The sequence below is a fragment of the Microcaecilia unicolor genome, chromosome 7 (genome assembly GCF_901765095.1).
Source record: "Microcaecilia unicolor chromosome 7, aMicUni1.1, whole genome shotgun sequence".
Taxonomy (NCBI): Eukaryota; Metazoa; Chordata; class Amphibia; order Gymnophiona; family Siphonopidae; genus Microcaecilia; species Microcaecilia unicolor.
In genome coordinates this window covers 83,280,790-83,302,704 of record NC_044037.1, presented here as the reverse complement: position 1 = coordinate 83,302,704, position 21,915 = coordinate 83,280,790, and positions in this window count along the sequence as shown.

The following is a 21,915-nucleotide window of genomic DNA, read 5'->3' as shown; positions in this document are numbered from 1 at the left end:
CAGAAGTATGCAGACAGAAATTTAAATAGATCCGCCCCACCCAAAAAAAGCTACATTGAGAAGTCCTATAAGGAAAAAGGGAAATAGAAATGTGTTTCCTCCTGCACACTGTAAGATACAAAAACAGAAGAGATGTAAAATTCCCCTTGTTTTCTTGGTATTTAATTTTTCAGATAGGGTTGATCTTGTTTTTTTCCATGCTCCTTGTAACTTAGTAAATGTCGGCAGATAGACAACTGCACGGTCCATCCAGTTTCATAAGTACATAAGTAATGCCACACTGGGAAAAGACCAAGGGTCCATCGAGCCCAGCATCCTGTCCACGACAGCAGCCATTCCAGGCCAAGGGCACCTGGTGAGCTTCCCAAACGTACAAAGCTTCCCAAACGTACCAAGTTTGCCCAACAAAGTGGCAAGAGTTATATTTGCCACTCTCCACAGATTCCACTTCTTTATGATTTAACACTGGAATATTTAATCTCTAACTCTATCTCTCCCTGCCAATTTTGGGGTACAGACCATAGACTAGTTTTTGTCCTTAAAACAATTATGTATTTTGAGAATGTGCCAATGTTTTTTTTTAATGATATATTGTATATTATAGCATATGAGAAAACATCAAAGTACAGATAATATTTGGCTTTGTTTTGGTGGATTAAACTTTTAACAAAGAGTCATGTCATTGGGCCCTAGCCTTATTGAGGCCCTGTATTATTCACTCGACAGGATAGCCTTTCTGTTGGAAACATCTAGCCTTTTTGATTGCTTATGCATTGAAGTCCTATAGGTCAGAACACAACCTCCACAATCTTAAAAATTGACAACAAAAAAGATTGCTGTTCAGACCTGCTGTGAAACCTAGTGAAATGAAGATAAGTGTTTATATCCAGAGGTTTTTTTAAAAACAGTAATGACTAAACCATAATGTCTCTTTCTTATCAATATATCTAAATAGGGGCTGTCTGATGTATTGTAATTCGTTTTAAATTTGAGGTTGGGGTCCCTAGTGTTTAATCAAGCATGAAACTTTAAAAGTGTGTCTGAACTACCCTTCCAAAGTATAAAGATGTTATCAATGTGATGCCTGTACATCCTAATCTGGTTGCTAAATGGATGATCTTCAACATAGATATGTTCAAAATTAGAAACATGTGGAGGGGCATAATCGAATGCGAACGCCTATCTCCATGGGCGTTTATCTCTGAGAATGGGTCCGTGAAGGGGCGGGCCGAACCGTATTTTTGAAAAAATGGACGTTTTTGAGCTAGGCGTTTGTTTTTTTTAGCGATAATGAAAACTAAAAACGCCCAGCTCAAAAATGTCCTAATCTGAGCCATTTGGTCATAGGAGGGGCCAGGATTGGTAGTACACTGGCCCCCCTGATATGCCAGGACACCAACTGGGCACCCTAGGCAGTGCAGTGGACTTCAGAAAAAGCTCCCACATGCATAGCTCCCTCACCACGGGTGCTGAGCTCCCAACCCCCTCCCTCAAAACCCACTACCCACAAATGTACAACACTACCATAGCTCTTAGGAATGAAGGGGGCACCTACATGTGGGTACAGTGGGTTTTGGAGGCCTCCCATTTACCAGCACAAGTGTTGCAGGTGGGGGGGGGGGGGGGGGATGGGCCTGGGTCCACCTGCCTGAAGTGCACTGCGGTACCCACTAAAAGTGCTCCAGGGACCTGCATACATGCAGGCCTCTAGGACTTGATGCTGCTGTATAACATTGGCACACCAGTTGACACCTGAAGACTAATCTCTCCAAAAACGTCCTTTATTGAAATAAGCACGTTTACTCACAGTTAACTGCATAGGTTGTGCCCTACTGGCAACGAGTCTCCCTGGTACTGAGATTAGCAGTAGGTCAGCACTGGCAAAATTTGTACAATGCCCTCTTTCAGCCACATTCAAGGTAAGAACTAAGTTGTCTAACGAGGCTAACACAGGAAAGGGAACTTAAACTGGCTCACAAAAATGGTCACTACCGCATGGACTACAACAGGAAACACAACAGGGTACACTGACCCAGTAGGCAGGGGGAAAAGCACCATGGGAGAAGAGCCTACCAACTACCAACATCGTGAGACTGTAACACAAGCTAATGAAATCACGGAGCCCAATACCCTACACCCACCACAATGCAATGCTGATGTGACCCTGTAGTGCACCCGAGAGCCACATCTGACCCAGGGAAAGGCTATGAGAGGATCGAACACATTCTGCTGTCATGGAGGTGGGTACGGCATTTGAGGCTGGCATACAGGCTGGGAAAAAGTTTTTAAAGTGGGTTTTTTTTTGGTGGGAGGGGGTTAGTGACCACTGGGGGAGTCCGGGGACGTCATCCCCGATTCCCTCCAGTAGTCATCTGGGCAGTTGGGGCACTTTTTTGGGACTTGTTCATGAAAAAAAAGGGTCCAAAAAAAGTGACCCAAAATCGAGGTAAAAACACCTTTTTTTTTTTTCGATTATCAGCTACAGACGCCCATCTCTCCTCGGCTGATAACCATGCCCCAGTCCCACCTCCGACACGCCCCCATACAACTTTATTTGTTTCCGCGACGGAGTGCAGTTGGAACGCCCAAAATCGGCTTTCGATTATACCGATTTGGGTGCCTTTGCGAGAAAACGGCCCATCTCCCGATTTGGGTCGAAATATAGGCATTTTTCTCTTTCGATTATAAGCTGGATAGGATAGCAACGTCAGGTGCCATAGATGCCCCCATTGCTATACATTCAATTTGCTAGAAAAACCTCTTTTGAAAAAAAAATTAATTCTATGTCAAAGCAATGTGGCTATTGTTAAAATATAATGATTATGGATTCTCGGATATATATTTCTTTTTCTCATACATTTTCTATCTCCATTAATGCTTCAACTTGAGGTATATTAGTGGATAGTGAGTCCAGTATCAAAGGTTACCAGGATGATTTCTTCCAAATCTCCATCAAATACATCCAACAAATTTATCATTGGAGAAAAATCTCTCACATAAGATTTAAGGGTCCCTTTACAAAGCTGTGGCAAAAGGGGGCCTGTGCTGGCATTGGTGCTTATTTTTTACTCCCGCCAAGGCCCCCTTTTACTGCAAAGGGTAAAAAAACAGGTTTAAAAAAAATGGGCATGCGGCAAGTGAAGCACTTGCCGCATGCCAATTTTGGGTAGGAGCACTTACCTATTGAGGTGTCGATAAGGGCTCCTGCACTACACCAGCTGTAACTGGACAGTGCACAGCACTGTCTGATTACGGCCAGGTACACAATGGCGCTACAAAAATATTTATATTTAAATAATATTTAAAACATCTATATGTAAATATTTTTGTAGCACCGGAAATGGCACGTGCTGGGGGTGGGTACTACTACCAGATTGTTGTGGTAGCCTGGCGGTACTTCCTTTTTAGCGAGCGGTAAGCCAATGTTAAGTTTCAATAAGAAGTCAATGAATTTTGAAAGGGGTTTCAAAACAAACCCATTTCCTGATTTGATCGGTCTACCTGGTGGGCTGGTAAGAGACTTGTGTACTTTGGGAAAGATGTATATTGTAGGTAAAGCAGGAGTATCAACTGTGAGAAAAGACTTCTCCTTAATAGTGATGTATCCTGCTTTATGAGCAAAATCTACTAATTGAGAAATCTCTTCCTGCAGTTTATTAGTTGGATCTTCATCCAAAGGGTAAATAATATTCCCTATCTAAAATCTGTTGTTCAGTCTCTGCAACACACATTTCCCTAACCATCACCAATATCCCTCCTCCTTTGTCTGCTGGTTTTATAATGATATTGTAATTCTGAGACAATAACTGTATAGCTAGCATTTCAGCTCTAGTGAAATTAAGAATTTCTTTTCATGAGCTTTTTTTTTTTTTTTTCCAGATCAGAGATATCTTTTAAAAAACACTGGTGAAAAGCTGGAATGAGTGTGTCTGGTGGGCAAGGAGGGACCCTTTTGGAGTTCTTCTTTAATACAGAAATATCTACATGAGTAGTCAATTGGGTTGAAAAAAACTGGGTAACTTGTAATTTACACAAAAATCTATAAACATCCACTCGTGTTTGAAATGTATCATATTTAACAGTAGGAATGAAAGATAGACCCTATTGAGGTAATTAAATTTCATCATCTGTAAGATCTATATGTGATAGGTTAAAAATAGGTATTTCTGTTACCACTGGTATCTGAAAAAACTGCTGTTCCTGCCTTTGCCCCCTTTTTTCTACCCTATCCCCCCTCTCTTTTCCTTTTCCCCCTTTTCCTTCCTTTCCCCCTTCCTTTTCTCCCTTTCCCTCCTTTTTCTTCCCTCTACTCCCCTCTTCTTCTTTTTTTCCTTCTCCTATATCTTTCCTGTCCTCTTTTTCTTTCACCCCATTTTTTCTTTTCACTGTCCTTCTTTCACCTTTCCTTATTTTACATCCCTTCCCACTTTCTCCCATTTTTCTTGAAAATTGCCTTTTTGCACATTTCAACACTTTAGTTTCATATTGTATTGATTGAGTTTTTTTCTATTAATTTGTCTATACATATCAAGCTGTGCATAGCAATTCAGCTGTGTTTGCATGTCCTTTTAATATTATGTAGATTGTTTTGCAGTGGATCGTTTGGGTCTTTCCTGCCATGTTTGTTTTGCTGTCTTTTTACATTTGTTTGATTGATTCAGGCTTTTCCTCCAAATGAGATTAGTCTGCACCTGAAATAAGGGTGGTTGCCAGGTAAGGAGGTCCTGGGAGTCACGGCAAGGGGTCTGGTGACTTGAAGAAATTGTCAGGTTTTTTTTAAATGTGGTTTTTGGGTTGTGTGTGCTGGAACATGGGGAGTTAATTTTTATTATTTTTTTTTTAGTTATGGGACTCTGAGAACCTCCTGAGATGGGCTGGGGGGGTGAAATTACTGAAAAAAATCATTTTGAAAACCTGAGGTTAATGTACAGTCTGGTTGTGGTGCTTAGGTTGGGTTTTGTTTGGAAAATCTTCAATGGGGAGGGGTGTCAGGGATATATTCTTAATTTTCTAGAGGGGTGTTAAAGCACTTGGAGTAATTTTAATATTATTTATTTGAGAAACATATGTGGCGACTCCAAAAATGTGCTGCTTCAAACATTAAAACCATAAGGTCATGAATATAGATGTGCTAAAGTGGCATGGCATGGTTTGAGAACATTTGGTACTTGTTTACAGCATTCGAAAAAAAATCTAGGTGTCATTGTACACAATACACTGAAATCTTCTGCCCAGTGTACAGCAGTGGCCAAAAAAGCAAACAGGATATTAGGAATTATTAGGAAAGAGATGCAAAATAAGACCACAGATAATATAATGCCTCTGTATCTCTCCACAGTGCGACCTAATCTTGAGTATTGCATTCAATTCTGGTCGCTGTATCTCAAAAAACATATAGCAGAATTAGAAAGGGTTCAAAGAATTGTGATCAAAATGATAAAGGGGATGGAACTTCTCCCATATGAGGAAAGGCTAAAGAGGTTAGGGCTCTTCAGCTTAGAAAAGAGATGGCTGAGGGGAGATATGATTGAGGTCTACAAAATCCTGAGTGCTGTAGAACTGGTAAACGTGAATGGATTTTTCATTCTTTCAAAAAGTACAAAGGCCAGGGGGCAATCAATGAAATTACATGGAAATACTTTTAAAATAAATAGGAGGAAATATTTTTTTCACTCAAAGAATAGTTAAGCTGTGGAACTCATTGCCAGAGAATGTGGTAATAGCGGTTAGCATATCTGGGTTTAAAAAAGGTTTGGACAAGTTCTTGGAGAAAAAGTCCATGGTATGTTATTGAGATGGACTTGAAGGAAACAACTGCTTGCCCCAGGATTGGTAGCATGGAATCTTGCTACTAATTGGGTTTCTGCCAGGTACCTGTGACCTGGATTGGCCACTGCTGGAAGCAGGATACTGGGCTAGATGAACCATTAGTCTGACCCAGTATGGCTATTCTTATGTTCTTATTAGACCACGTGATATCTTGTATCAGCCCTGACCCAAAGGCCACATTTATGAACAGGCACACAGAGTAACTTAAAGCAGATGAAACCTTTCTATGTCTTCCTACTACAGACAGGTAACTTGCTACATCTAGTTTTAAATGTAATGAAAAAGATTGCTAAGGCCCTTGAAAAAGAAGACTTCCATTGGAGGTTCATCACTAATTGAACTTCATTTTCCTTACAAATTATTCACTTATAATGACATAAATTTGTTTGCACTTTTGAAACACAGCATGCTTCAGCAGCCTTGAATGAAAGCACCACAAAAGGTGCATCGATCTGTGTCTAGTTGATAGGGGTTGTTGTACTAAAGGGCTTACTCAGTTTGTGCCTATGGGAAAATAGCATTGTACATCTTGGTTCTTGTCATTCTCTTGCCAGTTTACCAATGTCTAAAAAGCTCAGGGAGGCAGGTTCCTTTTTTTTTTTTGTTAATATAAATGTCTTTTATATGTTGACTAAGTAGAAGAGAACCGTTTGCAGAATACATTAATGGCCACTCTAAACAGGAGAATTCCAGTGCATCGCTTGACAAATATTTGCAGTCTAGTAGTGCAAACAGCTATTCAGTTTTTAAGCCATTCAGCTTACTCACCTTTCAGAACCATTTGTTAATTTCAACTACAGCACTTGAATAGAAAATATGTTAATCTGGCCAAAAAAGTTAAAAATGTTGGATTGCAACAAAAAATAACAATTGTGCAATAACCACAGGCCACTGTGTTTGTCTGTAATACTTACCTGAGCATCAGCATATAGAGCTTGAATGCTTGACCAATTCCTGGATTTACTCCATGGACTCAAAGAAAAATGCAAATCGCTCTCAGGTGAATTTTCGAAAGAGAAGGGTGCCCGACACAAATCGGGAGATGGGCATCCTTCTCGCAAGGTCGCCCAAATCGGCATAATCGAAAGCCGATTTTGGGCGCCCTCAATTGCTTTCCGTTGTGGGGACAACCAAAGTTCAAGGGGGCATGTCAGCAGTGTAGCGAAGGCGGGACTGGGGCGTGCTTAGGAGATGGGCATCCTCGGCCGATAATGGAAAAAAGAAGGGCATCCCTGACGAACACTTGGCCAACTTTACTTGGTCCATTTTTTTTCACGACCAAGCATCAAAAAGGTGCCCGAACTGACCAGATGACCACCGGAGGAAATCGGGGATCACCTCTGCTTACTCCCCCAGTGGTCACTAACCACCTCCCACCCTCAAAAAAATGTTTTCAAAATACTTTTTTGCCAGCCTCAAATGCCATACTCAGGTCCATCGCAGCAGTATGCAGGTACCTGGTGCAGTTGTAGTGGGTGCAGTGTACTTCAGGCAGGTGGACCCAGGCCCATCCCACCCCTACCTGTTACACTTGTGGTGGTAAATGTGAGCCCTCCAAAAGCTACCAGAAACCCACTGTACCCACATGTAGGTGCCCCCCTTCATCCCTAAGGGCTATGGTAGTGGTGTACAGTTGTGGGTTTGGGGGGGGGGGGGCTCAGAACCCAAGTTAAGGGAGCTATGCACCTGGGACCTTTTTCTGAAGTCCACTGCAGTGTCCCCTAGGGTGCCCGGTTTGTGTCCTGGCATGTCAGGGGGACCAGCGCACTATGAATACTGGCTCCTCCCACGACCAAATGGCTTGGATTGAGATGGACTTGAAGGAAGCAACTGCTTGCCCCAGGATTTCTGTGCCTTTTTGTCAAACTGCATCTCTCTCTCTCTCTGGTAGGCACTCCCTTCTAGCAATCCACTCATCTCCTGCATTCCCTCCATAATATCTATCACTATCTTGCAGTCCACCCCGAAGGAAATAAACTGGCCCTGACGCTTTCTGGTCCCCTGCTTCCCCACCCAGATCCTGAATTACCACTGCTCTACCACTGTAGTTCATAGCCCCACCCCTCCCACTGTGGTCAAGAGTTCTGCCCCCTTTTCTTTGCTCCTTTTGCCTGAGTTGTGCTCTGTCGCCCTGCACTCTGACTGCACAAAGCTCCCTCTTCCTCAGCTGAATCACTGGCATAAAAGGAAATTTTGATCTCTCTGCTCCCCATTTTCTCCTTCACATCAGTAAAGGAGATCTCTCCTACCTAAAACCTACCTTACCCATGCCCAACTTTGCTCTCACTGTTCTATTTCCTCCTTTTTTAATGTTTAATTTTTAAATATTTTTTAATCAACTAAGCAGTGCTATCTGCACCTACGAAGAAGAACACTTACCCTCACTTTCCATCCCTTCTCCTAAGGCACACTTGCCAAGTCTCCTGCTTTTAGTAGCGGTTATGGACTCTCCAAGCTGAATAGCCCTAGCCTCCTTAATCTTTCTTCATAGGGAAGCCGTCCCATCCCCGCTATCATTTTAGTCGCCCTTCGCTGCACCTTTTCCAATTCTACTATATCTTTCTTGAGATGCGGCGACCAGAATTGAACACAATACTCAAGGTGCGGTCGCACCATGGAGCGATACTACGGCATTATAACATCCTCATACCTGTTTTCCATACCTTTCCTAATAATACCCAACATTCTATTCACTTTCCTAGCCGCAGCAGCACACTGAGCAGAAGGTTTCAGTGTATTATTGACAACGACACCCAGATCCCTTTCTTGGTCCGTAACTCCTAACGTGGAACCTTGCATGACGTAGCTATAATTCGGGTTCTTTTTGCCCACATGCATCACCTTGCACTTGCTCACATTAAACGTCATCTGCCATTTAGCCGCCCAGTCTCCCAGTCTTGTAAGGTCCTCTTGTAATTTTTCACAATCCTGTCGCGATTTAACAACTTTGAATAACTTTGTGTCATCAGCAAATTTAATTACCTCGCTAGTTACTCCCATCTCTAAATCATTTATAAATATATTAAAAAGCAGCGGTCCTAGCACAGACCCCTGAGGAACCATACTAACTACCCTTCTCCATTGTGAATACTGCCCATTTAACCCCACTCTCTTTTTCCTATCCTTCAAACAGTTTTTAATCCACAATAGGACATTTCCTCCTATCCCATGACCCTCCAATTTCCTCTGTAGCCTTTCATGAGGTACCTTGTCAAACGCCTTTTGAAAATCCAGATACACAATATCAACCGGTTCCCCTTTGTCCACATGTTTGTTTACTCCTTCAAAGAATTGAAGTAAATTGGTCAGGCAAGATTTCCCACACAAAAGCCGTGCTGACTTGGTCTCAGTAATCCATGTCCTCGGATGTGCTCTGTAATTTTGTTTTTAATAATAGCCTCTACCATTTTCCCCGGCACTGATGTCAGACTCACCGGTCTATAATTTCCTGGATCTCCCCTGGAGCCTTTTTTAAAAATCGGCGTTACATTGGCCACCCTCCAATCTTCCGGTACCACGCTCAATTTTAAGGATAAGTTGCATATCACTAGCAGTAGCTCCGCAAGCTCATTTTTCAGTTCTATCAGTACTCTAGGATGAATACCATCCGGTCCAGGAGATTTGCTACTCTTCAGTTTGCTGAACTGCCCCATTACGTCCTCCAGGTTTACCGTGAAGTCAGTAAGTTTCTCCGACTCGTCCGCTTGAAATACCATTTCCGACACCGGTATCCCACCCAAATCTTCCTCGGTGAAGACCGAAGCAAAGAATTAATTCAGTCTCTCCGCTACGTCTTTGTCTTCCTTGATCGCCCCTTTTACCCCTCGGTCATCCAGCGGCCCAACCGATTCTTTTGCCGGCTTCCTGCTTTTAATATACCGAAAAAATTTTTTACTATGTTTTTTGCCTCTAATGCTATCTTTTTTTCGTAATCCCTTTTGGCCTTCTTTATCTGCACCTTGCATTTGCTTTGACACTCCTTATGCTGCTTCTTGTTATTTTCAGACGGTTCCTTCTTCCATTTTCTGAAGGCGTTTCTTTTAGCCCTAATAGCTTCCTTCACCTCACTTTTCAACCAGGCCGGATGCCTTTTGGACTTCCGTCTTTCTTTTCTAATTCGCGGAATATGTATGGCCTGGGCCTCCAGGATGGTATTTTTGAACAGCGTCCACGCCTGTTGTACAGTTTTTACTCTCTCAGTTGCCCCCCCTAAGTTTTTTTTTCCGTTCTTCTCATTTTTCAAGTTAAAGTAACGCTGTATTTGACTTTCTGTGTACAGTTACTTCAAGGTCGATATCAAAACTGATCATATTATGATCACTGTTATCAAGCAGCCCCAGTACCATAACGTCCCTCACCAGATCATGTGCTCCACTAAGGACCAAGTCTAGAATTTTTCCTTCGCTCGTCGGCTCCTACACCAGCTGCTCCATAAAGCTGTCCTTGATTTCATCAAGGAATTGTACCTCTGTAGCGTGTCCCGATGTTACATTTACCCAGTCTATATTTGGATAATTGAAGTCACCCATTATTATCACATTGCCCATTTTGTTCGCGTCTCTGATTTCTTTTATCATTTCTGAGTCTACCTGCTCATCCTGGCGAGGCGGACGGTAGTACACTCCTATCACCGTTTTTTTCCCTTTTATGCATGGAATTTCAACCCACAATGATTCAAAGGTGTGATTTGTGTCCTGCTGAATTTGTAATCTATATGAGTCAAGGCTCTCGTTAATATACAATGCTACCCCTCCACCAGTCCGGTCCACCCTATCACTACGATATACTTTGTACCCCGGTATGACAGTGTCCCACTGGTTATCCTCCTTCCACCAGGTCTCAGTAATGCCTATTATATCCAATTTTTCATTTAGTGCAATATATAACAACTCTCCCATCTTATTTCTTAGACTCCTAGCATTTGCATATAGACATTTCAGAGTATGTTTGTTGTTCTTATTTGCATGATGCTTAGTAAATGACACTATTGATTTGCCATCTTTTGTCTGATCTTTAGTTGTATTTAAGGGCACCTGGCCTACCACGGTCTGTTGTGCAATCTCACTATCCAGAAACCCTATCTTCCCTGTTTGTGAGGTATCTTTGCAAGATACCTTTTCCCGAACCATGCGCTTTTGAGCGACTGTCGGCCTTCCCCCCATTTCTAGTTTAAAAGCTGCTCTATCTCCTTTTTAAATGCCAACGCCAGCAGCCTGGTCCCACCCTGGTTAAGGTGGAGTCCATCCTTTCGGAATAGGCTCCCCCTACCCCAGAATGTTGCCCAGTTCCTAACAAATCTAAAACCTTCCTCCCTGCACCATCGTCTCATCCACGCATTGAGACTCCGGAGCTCTGCACGTGGAACAGGTAGCATTTCAGAAAATGCTACCCTAGATGATCTTTCTACCTAAGAGCCTAAATTTGGCTTCCAGAACCTCTCTCCCACATTTTCCTATGTCATTGGTACCCACATGTACCAAGACAGTGGACTCCTCCCCAGCACTATCTAGAATCCTATCTAGGTGATGCGTGAGGTCCGCCACCTTCGCACCAGGCAGGCAAGTCACCAGGCGATCCTCACGTCCACCAGCCACCCAGCTATCTATATGCCTAATGATCGAATCACCAACTACAACAGCTGTCCTAACCTTTCCCTTCCGGGCAGCACTTGGAGACATATCCTTGGTGCGAGAGGATAGTACATCCCCTGGTGGGCAGGTCATGGCTACAGTAGTACTTCCTACTTCACCAGGGTGATGCTCTCCTTCTAGGAGACCTCCCTCCTTCAAGGTAGCACAAGGGCTACTAGACTGGAGGTGGGACTTTTCTACAACATCCCTGTAGGTCTCCTCTATGTACCTCTCTGTCTCCCTCAGCTCCACCAAGTCTGCTACTCTAGCCTCAAGAGAACGGACATGTTCTCTAAGAGCTAGGAGCTCTTTGCATCGGGCGCAAACATATGACATCTCACCAACTGGGAGATAATCATACATGTGACACTCAATGCAAAAGACTGGATAGCACCCCTCTCGCTGCTGGACTGCTGACTCCATCTTAGTGTTTTTTGAGTTTTTCAGTAATTTAAAACTTGCTACAGTATTAAGGATATTAGCCTAATATAAAAGTGTCTTTTACTTTATATAGTATATTGTTTACTTAAACTGAGAGAAGGCGTTCCTGGGGGCAGGGCTTGAGTATAGGGTATTGACACCTATACTTTTGCAAACTCAAAGGTATGCACATACCTTAACCTAAAAAATGTATTCAAATGAAAGCAGAGATGCCAAGTTACCCAGCTCCAGGCTTGTGATTTTGGAAGAGTCCTGGATTTCTGACCACCCCATCATGCATTATGGAACTTGCAACACTGATTTCAATGGGTAGGATCAGGCACTACAAATCCCACACTGCTTTGGGATGTAAGTTCAAAAACAAAGACTGGCCAAACAGTATCCAGCCTTGAACTGGATAACTTGGCATCTCTGTGAAAGAGCAGGTGTTAAAGTAAAAGCATAAATTCTCAGGGGCACTTTTTAAAGCAGAAGTATGCACATGTTTTAGTTTTGAAAATTCACTGAAGACCATAGAGGGAAAGGTACTTAAATGCAGTTGCAGAGTTTTGGAATTACCCCCTGATAAAGAAAACATCAAAGGATGTAGCTCTTCAGGTTATGAAGTAAAACTCCCAGTATAAAAATTTACAGCTCTGACAGGTATTGGTACCTTTAGTTTTTATACTGATAAGTAAATAAGGCCTGTTTTAGTTTGTGAACTGGTAGAAGTCCAGGCAAAATGTGCTTTCTCCGAGAATGAAACCAATTCAGTTTGTAATTGGCATCTTACAGTGCCATCTACTGGTGGAATGCTCAGTAACAGCTGTCACTGCTTTTTTTTTTTTTTTTAAAGGCAGGGAACAGAAATTTCCCAACTCACTGTTGCTGTAGTGTAGATTAGGACAAATACATACACATATCCATTACTAATTTCTGATCAAATTACTTTTTGCATTTGAAAACATTCTTCAATCTTTAAAATAACACTTAAAGTTCTTAGTCTAGTAGCGCTATAGAAATGATAAGTGGTAGTAGTAGTAGTTCTTATTGCAAACTTGTGCTGGCACGTTTTTGGTTACTGGAATATTTATTTTTTATTTATTATTTACATATCAAAAAATAAACATTTTTCAGGGGAAGGGGATTTCTAGAAAAGAAGCCACGAAATGGCCTTCAATGGAGTCGATTAAGGAATAACAAGGAAATATTTCTTCTGATGGAAAGGGTAATATATACTAAGGATGAGCTGTCATTTGCAATGACACATGAAATGTCAAAGACATATCTCATCTCACTGCATGTTGCAGACAAATAAACATGATCAGAAAAAACAAGCCATTTTGAGTTTTTTCATTTGCCGGTATCAGTGCACAACTCTTTCGAAACAGTGCCCATTCAAACCATTGCACATGTGTGAACCATCGCACAAGCATGGGCATGGATAGTGCATGCATATATTCACTATTGGGAAAGAGTGCTTCATTGATAACAAAATGGCCAAATGAAAATGAATAAAATTAACATTCCTAGAAATGACACAGGAAACAGCACAAAATGAGGAAAAACAGCACAGAATTGTTCTTAGTTCTTGTATACTGCAACCTCCTTTTTCAGGTTCTGAGTGGATAACATACATGAAGCTTGGACATTACCAAGGAAATAATAAAATGCTACAAATTAGCTTATCATTAATTAAATATACTTTACCTCTCCTGAATATATGTGCTAGTGTAAAATAAATCATTTATGAGGTTAAAAACTTTCTAGATAAAAACGACTTTAAAACTGTCCTAAAAATACAATGGGATTGAATATTTCTAGTTGAAAATGGGAGAGAATTCCAAATTGAAGCTACCTGGAAAGATAGTGAGGAAGAATAAAACCTTTTAAATCTAACCTTCATTAGTCCTGGAAGACTAATCAATAATTGATTTCAGAGACCATACCTGTTCCTTCTGTAATTATTGATGCCAGAGAACTTAAATATTGTGGAACGTATCCAAATAAAAATTTAAACACTAAAATACAGATCTTAAGTTGTACCCTAGCTACGATAGAAGCCTGTGTAACTTGATAAACAATGAAGTAACGTGCTTATCTTTGTGTACTGAAAAGATAAATCTGGCTGCTAAATTTTGAATTGTTTGCAATTTCTTTAACAATGTCTTTGTAGAGCCCAAATAGACTACATTTCAATAGTCCAATTTTGAAAAAATCAGAGACCGCACCAGTAACCTAAATATGTGATTTTCAAAATACTTCCTGACTATGCTTAGCTTCCTTGGTCATGAAAAAGAGATTGTTATTGTTTTATTTACATGATGTTCCATAGACAACTGGCTATCCACCTGCACTTCTAATATTCTCACTGTTGATTCCAATTTAAAATCAGTAGAATTAATAGAAAATGAATGAATATGCCTATTTCCCTAGAAAATTAATGAATATGCCTATTTCCTTCATAATTACCTAATAAAAGAAATGTTGTCTTATTCATGTTCAATTTCAGTTTATGAGATATAATCAAATCATCTACTATGTCCAAACATTCTTTTATTCTCAATAACAATAAGCTATGATCATTAGGCTTTGGCAATATTTATTTATTAATTAGGATTTATTTACCGCCTTTTTGAAGGAATTCACACAAGGAGGTGTACAGTAAGAATAAATCAAACATGAGCAATAGGCAATTACAGCAGTAAAAATATTCAAATAACAATACAAAGTATGGCATAGTATATAACTTACAATGTCAACACAGTACGTAATAGAACATTTTAATTGACAGTGTAAGTTATAAGCAGAGAAGGAGCATATAGATACGTAAAAGAGTTAGAGGAGTTAGAAAATAAGGTGACTAATTTAAAGAAAGGTGCACATGAGGTCAGAGAGATATGATATTATTGGCATAAATATAAATATCCACTCCTAGTTGATCTGGCTGTTTTCCCAGTGAGTGCATTAACACATTGAACATAATGGGAGAAAGTGGGGATCCCTGTGGGACCCCCACGGCCAGTTGACCAAGGTTCTGAAATAACCCCTTGCACCTTCACTCTATAATTCCTATTTGTTAAAAAAAAAAACCCTAAACAAGTCCAGGAATTTTCCTTTAATGCTTAAATCGCTTAAACAAAATAATATCATCCCCCAGCTCAAATGTACTGGATAAATGCAGTTGCATGATAAGTGCTTCTTGTCCTCTGTTTAACAGAGCCCTACCTCACTACAAAATAGCCCCCAACTCAGTTTCAGTACTAAATTCCCTTCTAAACCCTGATTGGGCAGGATATAATGATTAAATAATCCAAATATTGTCCCAACTATATGGTTACCCATCCCTCCATAATTTAAGAGAAGTAAGCCACTGGCCTATAGTTAGAAACCTCCAACAAATTTTGGGATGAGAGTCAAAACTATGTTACCCCCAAGTAACTGGAAATCATTCCTCTTCCAGTTCCTGATTCATCCAAATTGTTAGTGCTTCAGTGAAAAAAGAGGGCCTAACTTCATGAAACAGTTCAGACCGGTACCTATTATACAGGAAGAATTACCATTGGATGAAGCATGCAAAACACAGACAGGCATTCATCAAATATAGAGCAAGGGAATTAACAAAATAAAACTTTTTGAATGTCTTGAGCAGGGGATTGGTTAGAGGATTTTACTATGAGTCTTGTATGATTGCTTTTAATGTAGGAGTCATTCCCCAGATTCTATATATGGTGCCCAAACGTGAGTGTTTGAGCATGATTCCAAGATGCACACACAACTTAATTGGTTAACGAGTCATTAATGAGCAATAATTTGCCACTAAGAATCAATTATTGACATTAATTGTCAACAGACCTGAATGGTCCATCCAGCCTGCCCAACAGTCACACTCATTATCAATACAGACAGATGTAGAAATGTTATCAGAAATTAGAGAGGCTAACAAACGGGGGAACACAATAATAATGGGTGATTTCAATTACCCCAATATTGACTTGGTAAACGTAACATCAGGACATGCCAGGGCGGCAAGATTCTATGATGAAATCAAGGACTGCAAGATTCCTTGATGAAAGCAAGGACTGCTTTACAGAGCAGCTGGTTCAAGAACCAACAGAGGGGGAACAATTCTAGACCTAGTCCTTAATGGAGCACATGATCCAGTGCAGGAGGTAATAGTGCTGGGGCCGCTTGACAACAGCGATCATAACATGATCAGATTTGATATACGCTCTGGAGTAAGTACACACAGGAAATCCAATATGTTAGCATTTAACTTTTAAAAAGGAGACTATGAGAAAAACAGTTCAAACAAACTTAGAGAAGCAGCTGCAAGGGTCAAAAATTTACATCAGGCATGGATGCTGTTCAAAATACAATCCTGGAAGCCCAGGTCACATATATTCCATGTATTAAAAAAGGAGGAATGAAGGCCAAACAACAGATGACATGGTTAAAAAGTGAGGTGAAGGAAGCTATTAGAGCTAAAAGAAAATCCTTCAGAAAATGGAAGAAGGATCCAACTGAAAATAATAGGAAACAACATAAGGAATGGCAAGTCAAATGCAAAGTGCTGATGAGGAAGGTAAAATAAGATTGTGTTGGAGGCAAAAACACATAATAAAAACCTTTTTAGGTATATTAGAATCAAGAAGCCGGCAAAAGAATCAGTTAGACTGCTAGATGACAGAGGGGTAAAAGGGGCACTCAGGGAAGTCAAAGCCATAATGGAGAGATTAAATGAATTCTTTGCTTCAGTTTTTGTCAAGGAAGATGTGGGAGAGATACCAATACCAGAAATGGTATTCAATGATGAAGAGTCAGAGAAACTGAATCAAATCTCTATAAACCTGGAAGATGTAATAGGGCAATTTAACAAACTGAAGAGTAGCAAATCACCTGGACCGGATGGTATACATCCCAGAATACTGATAGAATTGAAAATAAACTTGCAGAACTATTGTTAATAGTATATATTTTATCTTTAAAATCAAGCATGGTACCAGAAGATTGGCGAGTGGCCAATATAATGCCAATTTTTAAAAAAGGTTCCAGAGGTGATCTGGGAAATTATAGACTGGTGACTCTGATGTTGGTGCCAGGCAAAATGGTAGAGACTACTCTAAAGAACAAAATTACAGAGCATATACTGTACATAAGCATAGATTAATGAGAAAAAGCCAACATGGATTTAGTGAAGGGAAATCTTGCCTCACCAATCTACTACATTTCTTTGAAGAGGTGAACAAACATGTGGATAAAGGTGAGCCGGTTGATATTGTGTATCTGGATTTTCAAAACGCATTTGACAAAGTACCTCATGAATGACTTCTTAGGAAATTAGAGAGTCATGGGATAGGAGGTAATGTCTTATCGTGGATTAAAAACTGGTTAAAATTGGATCAGTACCTCACCGGATGCTTCAAATTCGACTGATGGCTGAGACAGCTTTGGAAGAAGTGTCTGAATTTTAATGGCTACTGTATGTTGTGGAAGAACACAACATGAGGATTACTGGTTGTAAAACAAAATTTAATTAGTTAGTTTTTGTTTTCTTGTCCTTGTGTAACAGGTTCTTGGAGTACGAGAAGGGAGTGCTTCAGTAGCATACAGCCGTGACTGGCCTTAGCCCACTTGGCGTGTGCCAGGGAGCTATGAGAGGAACAGTTGGGAAGGGGTTGGGGAGCAGGGAGGGGATGGCTAAGGTTATGTTGTGATGGAATGTTGGTATGATGGAGTTGAGTATGGGGTGGGAGGGATTGCTAACAATATACATCTCTTTTCTGGATACTGATGCTTAGAATCTAACACTTGATAATTATGTGTGCTCCTATTTGATTTCTGTATTTATTACATTGTCGACCTGTATATGTTCACGAGTCTGTTTAGAGAGCTGGGTCACACCCTGGTGGTGGCTGGGACACTGGGGTTTCTCTGTATGTTTGGCATCTTGTTATTTTGGGTATTCCTTTCTTCTTTCTCGAGGTGATAACCAATTAAATGTATTGTCCTGGAATGTCTCTGGGATCTCCTCCCTGTGAAGCGAACAAAGATCCTCTCTGTGCTACAGCGCCATCATGTGGATATTATCTGTATTCAGGAAACTAGACTAAGGATATGTTTACTAAGGTGCGTTAGCATTTCTAATGCACCTTTAAATTTAAGGCATGTTAAACGCTAACGCACCTATACATTTCTATGGGCGCGTTAGCGATTAACATACACAAAACCATTTACGTGCGTTAAAAACGTTAATGCACCCATAGCGCACCTTAGTAAACATAGGCATAAGTGATTTAGAACATCTGAAGTTGAAGAAGGGGTGGGTTGGCTCAGTACATTACTCCTCCGCAGTACATGAGAAAGGTGGAGTGGCAGTACTGATCCGGAAAAATTTACCTTGCAACATTAGGGAGATTGGTAAAGATGATATGGGATGCTATATTCTATTGCAGATTATATTTTGAGGATTTAAATTTTATCTCCTAGTGGTATATGCTCCAAATGTACTGTATCCAGCATGCCACTTCATCGGCGAGAGAAGCCTTTATGACCAAACTGGCAGCATTAAATAATTTAATTTGATGAGCGGACGAGGAAAATGTTGGTATTTCACAAATATCATTATCATTGTTTCGGGAATAAATCGGGGAGATTATAAGCTCATCTCACAAAGCACAGCCAGGGTTTGTGTTATGGCAAGTTTAGTTGCTGAAGATGGCCATGTCCTAAGTACATCCCAAGAGATTGCTCATCAATTCTATTTACACTTTAAGCAATTTTACATGGTTCTGCCTGGTAACACTGGCCCCTCTCTTGTAGATTACTTAGAGGCTTACCTGTACTAATGCTGGCATAGTGGGAGGGACTGAACACACCTCTGCAAGCCAAGGAACTATATTTAGCTATCAAACAACTACGAACACACACAGCTCCAGGGCCTGATGGTTATTCTTTGGAATTTTATCAAATGCTTTCATTGGTGCTGGTGGGTCCGCTATTCGCATATTACGAGGAGAGTTTTGAGCATGGGGCCTTTTCGGCATATGCCAATGCAGAGTTAATATCACTGATGCCTAAACTTGGGAAACAGGGAATGAGTTATGATTCTTATAGGCCGGACTCTTTGCTAAATGTTGACATCAAACTGCTGGCATGAATACTGGCAACCCGACTATCTGGGGTTCTTCTACACCTAATTGGTGATCATCAGGTGGGTTTTCCATGGTGAATGTCCAGTGCGCAGTGGAGGGGATTACAAGGAGTTGTGGTAGGATTGGATGCGATGAAAACATTTGATCAAGTTGACTAGTCTTATCTCTTCAGGCTCCGGCGATATGTAGGTCTTTTGGGCTGGTTTTTCAGGCTATACGACTGTTATATGAATCCCCTGCAGCAGCTGTAATTGTTAGTAGAGTCCTTGCTGCCTCTTTTCAAATTCCCCTTCTATTTGCCCATTTCTTAGAACCATTACTTCGTAGAATCAGATTGGACCCGGATATTCAGGGCCTTCCTCTGGGGACCTCTAATTTAAAAATTCTAGTGTATGCAGATGATATGCTGCTCACTCTGTCACAGCCTTAGGCTTCCCTTTCCAATGCTTTAAGTGTGATAGAGGAATTTGGATATTACTCTGGGCTTACTTTAAACTTGTCTAAATCTGTACTAGTTCCTCTACAAGATGAAGTCCACCATGACTGGCAGGGCACCATGAAGCTTCAATGAGTGGATCATAAATTGAAATACCAGGGAGTATGGATTCCTTATGATCTGACCCTACTCGTTAAAGTCAATCTTCCCTCATTATTACAGGTTAATGCTCATAAACTGCGGATGTGGCAGCACTTACCAATTTCTCTTACTGGTCGGATAGCTTTATAGAACATGGTTATTCTTCCAAAATGGTTGTACATTTTACAGATGCTCCCGATTGTTTTATCAATATCGCAATGTTGCTCTATTGGTCACTTATTGTGTTGATTTTTGTGGCAAGGAAAATGTGCACATTTACCTATTGTGATACTCTCTGTTCCTAAGTCTAAGGGTGGCTTGGGGTTATTGAATCTTTGTCTTTTCTCGATAGCAAGTGGGATGAGACATATAACTGATTGGTTCTGTGGGACATCAGACTTTTTGCTACGATCTGCTGAGATCAGTTTACGTGCTCCGTGCCACTTCAGTTTTTTTATTATACACGCCAGTGTCAAGAGAGTTTTTTGGGTGCCTATAATCTTTTTTATACTCTCCTGCAGAGAATTTGGTGACTATTCAGGTGGCTCACGGGCAAAGATGTTCACACCACTCCGTTGCTCCAAATTTGTGGAAATGTTGACCTTCCCATCTGGCATGGGAGATTCTGTGTTTTTGCCTTGGACTAGGAAAGAACCAGGCACACCCATTAAAGGGGGGCCGACCACAACCGGGCTGAAGGCCAGCAAAGATAGAAGTGTGGGGGAGGGTACAGGGAGGGCCTAGCTAGAGAGCAGAGGTAGTAGTGGGAGGGAAACAAGGGGTAGCAAGGGGAGGGGCAGGAAAAAAGGGGAGGAGCAAGGGAGGAGGAGAGAGGAATTTGAACTGCACAGGAAGTCCTTTTGAATTTGGAAGCAGCTTGGGCGGCCGGGAGGCCTAGAACGTCATTTTGTAAATGTGGTAGGTGCCTCCTTCAACGGGAAACAACGTGTATACAGCTTGTCTCCTGGCTTGGGCGGCCGGGAGGCCTAGAACGTCATTTTGTAAATGTGGTAGGTGCCTCCTTCAACGGGAGACACCAAGTGACATCGGGTGCTTGGAAAACAGCACAGGGGGCCACAGGGGCTTGGTACGGCTTGGCCTGTGACCCAGAATATGCAACTACGTGTAGAAGCTGTGTACCCGGGTAGAAATGCATGCTGGCATAATGATTAGTAGAAGATGTAATGTAATTTGTTTAAGTTGTAACAATTTTGATGTTCCTGGCTGCAGCCAAAATAAATCCAATTCTATCGAAGATACGGCTTGTAGTGTGGTATTGAAGGGGGCGGGGGTTGATACGTCTGAGTGTGTGCCGAATGCCCGCGTTGAGGGGTGGTGTATCTCTTGCGTATTGTAATGGATTCGGGCATTATGTGGTCTTTTGATGATTTATGACAGGTGTACAAGCTTGGTCATTAAATGTTTTTCTAATACTACCAGTTACCCCATTATATATCCTCATTATCAATGGAAGCCCTTTCCGCATCTGCTCATGAACATTTGTGCCCAACAATCTGTTCCTATGAAATGCTGTCACAAATATTTAGAAGACAAGGAGTCTGAAATAGATTATTCATTATATGTGAGTCACTGGAACGTGGATTTGGGGATACAGTTTACTGTGGATCAGTTCAAATGTAGTCTTCTGACTCGAGATTATCTTACTAACAATGTGCTACATGACGAGCTACAATATAAATTTCTACTACTGCATCTTACATTTCACCAAATAGAGCTTTATTAGCTAGACTACGGTCTATGGCTCATTGTTTGGGCCATATCATTGTTTGGGCCATATGTTCTGGTCTTGCCCCTCTGTTCAGTCCTTCTGGTCTGCGGTCCTGTCTCATGTAACTTCCCTTTGGTGCTGGCGATGGAGACCATCGGCTCTGTGTTTATTTGGTAAGATCGGTTGTGCCTTGCTGGCACCTCAAGGATATAAATGTTTTGTTAAGCATTCTATTCTAATGTGCAAGATGTGTATTTTGAATTGTTGGTTATCGACTGAGGGTCTGGTCTTGGTGCACTGGCAGACATTAATGCTCCAGCAAGCAGCAATGGAACACTGTGCCATCAAAGATACGGATTCCATTTCGGGCAAGAAGTTCCAGCATATGTGGGAGCCCTTCTGGATATCTTTGACTTCTGAAACATGTAGCCACCTACCTAATTGTTAATTGTGAACAAGGGATGTTTGTTGTGCCAGTTTTCCATTTTACACATGGTGTGGGTTGAGGAGTTGAGGGCGGGAAGTTTGTTTGTACTTTATTCTATCGTCACCGGTCACTGCTGTTGTGCATTTGAA